Raw genomic sequence first — 6,070 nt, 5'->3', positions numbered from 1 at the left:
CCCCGGGCACGGCGGGGAGGGGGAGCGGCGGGGCCGCAGCCCCCCGGAGCGGCGGCGGGCGGGAGCCGCGGGACCATCGCCCCCGGCGGCGGCGCGGACGGGGAGGTTGGGGGCGGCGTCCCGGGGGCGACAGTGGGGGAGGCCTGACCCCCGAGGCTCCCGCAGCTACCAGGGCAGGAGCTGAGTGCCTCCGAGAGCAGAGCCGGGGAGGCGAGCACGTGCCCCGCTGGGTGCCCCACCTGCCCCAGGTGTACCCCTCGGCGGTTCCACTGCGCCGGTACCGGTGGCCAGCACGCTGTGGGGGTCGTGGCCCGCCCGACTGCCCCACCTGGATGCTCAGCCTACCGACACGGGACCGCGGTGACACTGGCCCTATAGGTCAGCACCTGTAGGTCTTACCACTATAACTAAAAGGATTCAAACTCTTGGTGCAGATTTCCCAAAGTTCAGAAGAGGAGGCTGGGCACTCGGCCACTGCCTGCCTGACATAGCCCACAGGGGAAGTTTTGATCCAGCCTTTGAAACGGACACAGAGGCTTTGCTAGGGCACATCATAAAAGGATATAAAATTGAAAGAGCTTGTACCTAAAAAGCTGATTACTTAACATCTTTGTAATCAAACAGAGGTAATTAAGTGGCACCAGGTGGTTCAATAACAATGTTCTGTTTAAAACCAGAAAAAGATAATGGCATCAAATCAGACATATGTTTCCAATGCGAAAAGGACCCGGTTGCTTCTTGCTCATCCTCAGACAGTGACTGTGCCTCACTGCCAGACTTGGATACCTCAGCAGTTTATCTACCCAGAAAGATGAAGGTGTGATTATCGCATAATAAGCTTACTCATGCTCGCTCTGCTCTTGCTGGCACATGCACAGCAGTTACTATGCAATGACAGTCTTCTCTGCAACAACCCAAGCACAACTTCTCTTCAGCCTGGGGTCCCACTGCAGCCAGTGCTGCTGTGCCCCCACCACTACAGTCACATGTGCTGATCAGGGCAGAGCTGCCATGGAAAGAGAGTCACTGCAGCCCTGGCTCGGTGTGCTCTGTCCCCTCACCTGTGCTATCTGCACCAGATGAACAGCAATTCCTGCATAAGGTGCCCTCCACCCACACTCAGGATGGCAGAGAGAAGGGGATGGCCCCTCTGCCCCTTCCCTGCTTTGGAGCTTGGCAGCAGCTGTCACGGTGGCTAAATGGGCTGTTGAAGGGGTTCATGGCAGGGACGTTTGTCAAGCACCCATTTTCCATTCAAACCTGCAGTGTCATTTCAGCTCCTAATTATAGCCAAGGTACCTTTTGGGGTTTTGTGGTGGGCTGTTTTTTATTTTATAACAGGCTGCTCCTTTTGATGTTAGCAATGCAGAATCACTACTCGTGGCTGGATGAACATAAGCCCTGGCTTTCCCTACTGTACCTGCTTGCTGGAGCCATGGCTCCTACATTGGTCCTTCTGCCAGGAAGCTCAGAAGTAGCAGGAGGCTGAAATGAACATTTCCCAATAGCCCTCTGTCTTGGGAAGTTAATTCCATCAGGATGCAACATTGCTTCTAGAGAAGCTGCCGTTTTTGGAGTTGCAGCTGGTGCTGACGAGGCATTGCTGGGAGGAAGTCCACACAGATAAGATTCTTGTCTAGTCTGACTAACACTGCCCTCACTCTCCTTGGGGTCTTCTGAGCTGTTCCTGAGGACTGGAGTGACACTGCTGTCTACAGGTGGGTTGTAGCTCCATGCCTCAATCAACTGAGCACTGCAGAATTGGGAGCATATGCCTCATTAGTGAGAAGGGACTCACTAGTGCAGGTGTGATTCATCACTTTGGAGAGCACGTCAGGGATCAGGGCACGAATCAGCTTGACTAACAGAGGTAATAACGATGCAGACAGGGGCCATGCAACAGAACCGAGCAACAAAACAGCAGCAGCAAATGAAAAAACTGTGTAGTGGGACAGAGAGAGAGCACAAAGCAGAAACCTGGCTGTCCACAACACCTATATCTGAGTTTCAGCTAGGAACAAACCCCGGCTGTCCAGAGAATCTGGATTCTATCCTTCTCACAAATTCCTTTTGGAGGTTCTTCATGTATGTCTTTTTCTAGACAAATTAGTCTTGGGATCACGGTGGCTGCACAGCATCCACTGCATACTAAAGAGCTATTCTGGAGCCAAATGCCAGGGAACAACAGTGCCCCGCTGCAGAGAGAAGCACATAATTCCAGCACGGCTGAGCAGCGAGATGTGCAGGGACATCTCTCCAGAGAGATCGTGGCTCCTCTTCCATCTGGCAGCACAAAAGAGGACAGGCCTGAATCCTCAAGACACAAAGATTATATTATGTAATGTGCACGCTCGCTGCTTCCTGAGACAGAGCTGAGTTAAACTATCCGTGTGATTCAGTCCGAGGCCAAGCCAGAGAGGAGCTGCATTTCCCTCCCTGAACCTGGGGGATTCTGGAGCAAGTGAGTAGCCTGAGGCTGGCGGGGGAAGGTAGATCCAATTCCAGCGTGCAATGACAAACACGGCACTGCCTGCAAGTGTAAAATCGTGGCTTTCCATAAGAGTGCTTATCAAAAAGCATGCCCACGAGCAAATGCATCAGCCTTTTGGGGGGAAGGGTTTGGTCAATTCTTTTCGGCTTCACTTGTGTAGAGGAAATTTTTGACAAAAATGGGAATACTGTTCAAACAAACAGAGGCTGCATTGCCTGCGCTGAACTCAAGAGACTGTATTTCCATTTCAATTTAAAGGCCTCAAAAAGGAGTTTGAGAGTGAAATGCTCATAAAATAAAGTCTCCAGCAAGCCATTGATGGGAAGGCACAAAGTGTCTCTGATGTTTTGCAGCAGTTCTCTTGGTAGTAGTTTCTTAGTCTCTATTATTTCTCTCACCTGCATTTGCAAGGACATGATCATTTTGGGTAGGTATAATACCATACAAACAATTTGCTAAAGCAAATGAAAGTCAAAGCTGGACTGGTCTGAGAATCAGGACACCAATCAGGAATCTGTCCTGCAGCACAAGATGGACTGCCTAGCCCTCATTTATGTTCTTTCCTTTCCCCTTACTATTTTTCCGTTGCTTTTAAAGAGTTTCAGAAATACATCATGTTTCAATGCCAAGTGTTGGTCTTCTAGCATATTGTATTTGGACAGGCATGTATCTCCTCCAGAGGAAGCAAAAGCACTGACAGCTGGAAATTCTGTTTGTTTGAAGACTTGGTATTCCTCTTCAAGTTTTACTCCACAGGAGAGGAATAATCCTGACAGTATTACAAAGGCATTATTGTTCCAGCTGTAATCCCTATGCTCAAATCCACTCTGGTTACTCCATCCTGATTGCAAACAGAGAACTTCCCTTTGTATTTGTCAGGATGTGGCAGACAGATCGGAAGTCACTGTTTTCTGTGGTCACATGGCATTGAAGGTGGAAAGACTGCAGTGTGATCCTGTAATAAGCCTACAGGAACGGGAAAGGAGAATGAAGGGCACTAGAACGAAAATAACAGTCCATGAGAGAAACGGATGAGTGACAGGAAAAACACAGTTGTGGAAAAGCCAGATGACAGACAGGTAAGGGGGAGAAGAAATGTGTAAGGACAAGGGTGAAGCTCCCTACACATTATAATGTACATACACAGGACTGGCCAGAGGGCCAGGCTGTGCCCACGAAGCCAGCAGAGGGAGAAAGAGGTAAAATGCAATCATCAGCGTGGAGGAAGGGAATTGTTTCCAAAAGGAAGTGACAAACTCTTTCACTGTGATGCTTTGTGAGGGCACAGACCTGGGCTTGACTCTACAGCTCCATGCTGTTGGCATGTGAGAGGCCAGTCAGAGCAGACAGGATGTCCCAACCCTTTCTTAGCTTATTAAACCGAATGACACGAAACAAGATGTAACATAAACTCTGCTCTCAGTGGGACAGATAGGACTGAGCTCCCTCAGCTATCACATGTGGCCTAACTTTAGCCAGACTCCTAAGAAGAGACCCAAGCTTCCCTACTCCAGGTGTGTAACAAAAGTAAATAATTTTCCTGGAATTACTCCTCACCCTGCCTCCTTCCCACACACCCTTTCTGAGTCTCAGTCTCAGTTCACACAGCTAAGAATGCAATTAATTAAGCTGATACAGCTGGCTCAGCTTTGCAGTTGTAGAGCACACGGCTGGTAAATGTCACCTCTTTCATATCAGACATCTCTGTTGCCAAACTACAGTCAACTTCACAGTCACATCTCTGTAGAAGGCACTGCTGTGCAAGTGCAGGTGAACCACAAGGCAGGCGGGAAGCACATTACAGGGGAGGTCTGAGTACAGGTTCTAGGGAAAAAATCCCCAAACCTCTGAAAATCACTGAAGCAAAACTGATGTGGTTTTAACAGTGTCAGTCATCTTTCTCTCCATTTGACACAGTCTTGAGGCATAAAATGAAAGTGTGCCAAACATTAAATAGCAAAGGACTGCTCAATTGGTCAGCCTGTCTTTGGCTGACGTTGAGATCGGCAATTAATATACGAGGGAGAAAATTAAATCACTTCACAATTTTCCACTTTCAGATGACCTGAGCTCTCCTTGGTAAGAGCAAAGCTTTTCACAAGCCCATGCAGATGTTTTACAAGCACAATAAACTACGTATGTGATGGAGTCATCTCTTTCTGAAATGTGATCTGAACCACAGGATTATGGCTGCTTTTCAGAGAGACAGGTGGACTCTTCAGCAGCATTAAAAAGGATCCCTGATTATCAGGTAAAAAGCCTGCAGGTTTTTTTCTGACTGGGAACATTTAATCTTTGCCAGTTTAAAAAAAAAAAAAAAAAAAAAAAAAGGATTATTTATCAACTGCCTAAAGAATTAGTTCAGGGAATGGAAGGGAAAAAGAGCAGCACTGAAGGCCAGATACTTGCAGTTTGGGTTGGAAGTGGTTTGGGGACAAGGCTGAATAAATTCTTATTGTTTGCTCATTGCCTGGCAGCCTGATCTCCAGCCAGTCTCCTGGCAAAGAAAACCTCTTGTATTTGTTTTGGGAGAGAGTTATTTTCCACTGGGAAGGGTATTAAGGTGTATCAAGATTATCATACATCAGCCCTCATATTTTATTCTGTCACTATTGATGCACCTGGGAAATCAGAATAAAAGTAGCTGCTGCTTTCATGCTTTGACCCTTTCACTGCCACCAACTAAAATATGAGCTACTGTCATGAAGCAACTCAGTTATACAACATAAACTCAGTTATACAACAAACAGGCAAGAGTATGAAATAACTACAGTGAGCTGAAATTCATTTGGGATCAGCTGGAGTGAATCACTCATTATCTCCAGGGCAGTTGTTCTCTCTCCATAGAGCTGCTCTCTCTCAAATATTTTATTTAATGAACACTGATACTGGTACATAACCAGCACAGTTCTGGTAGAACATAGCTCCAGGGAGAGACGGGGTTTGGCACGGATGGCATATAACCAGAAAGGAAGCTGTGTGAGTTACAGAATGTGGTCAGGTTTCTGCCAGCAGCCAGTAGTCCCTTTCAGAAAAAAATTACAGCCCTGAGATGCCAGTGGGGGAAGGACACCTTGTTCAAGCAGCAGCTGAAGCAGCTCCTGTGCAAACATGCCCACCTCCCTGCTGAGCCTGCGAGCTCACGGGGAGAGAGGGGCAAGATGCTGCTACCGGGGCCACTGGCACAAGAAACTAGACCAAGGCACTGAGAATTCCTAATCTTGGAGATCTTATTAGTTTTCTTCCTAAGCATTTAATAAAAGACTTGATGTCCTGAACAAAGTTACATCTTAGGTAGTAACACTGCCTAAATTACCCTTCAATTTCAGATGAAGTTTTTTGTCAGTTGTACAAATAAGTTAGTTGTAAAATGTTTTGTACACCTCATTTCAAAGGGGTGTTATGTTTTGGTAGTGGATCTCAGAACATCTCATGAGTACAATTATCAAGTAATATTGATTAACGTAAATTTTTAATGATTTCCAAGGAATCCTGGTAAACAGCTAGCAAAGCATTTCTATTTCATATTTACCTCTGTCATGTGCAGTGCAAAGATCAGCTTTGCAGTTTTTGGCAGGC

Source organism: Empidonax traillii, unplaced genomic scaffold, assembly GCF_003031625.1.
Source record: "Empidonax traillii isolate 1590-97213 ecotype Southwest subspecies unplaced genomic scaffold, ASM303162v1 scaffold99:size1466351, whole genome shotgun sequence".
NCBI lineage: Eukaryota > Metazoa > Chordata > Aves > Passeriformes > Tyrannidae > Empidonax > Empidonax traillii.
The sequence above is the reverse complement of the archived record's forward strand: the minus strand, read 5'-3'. Positions refer to the sequence as shown.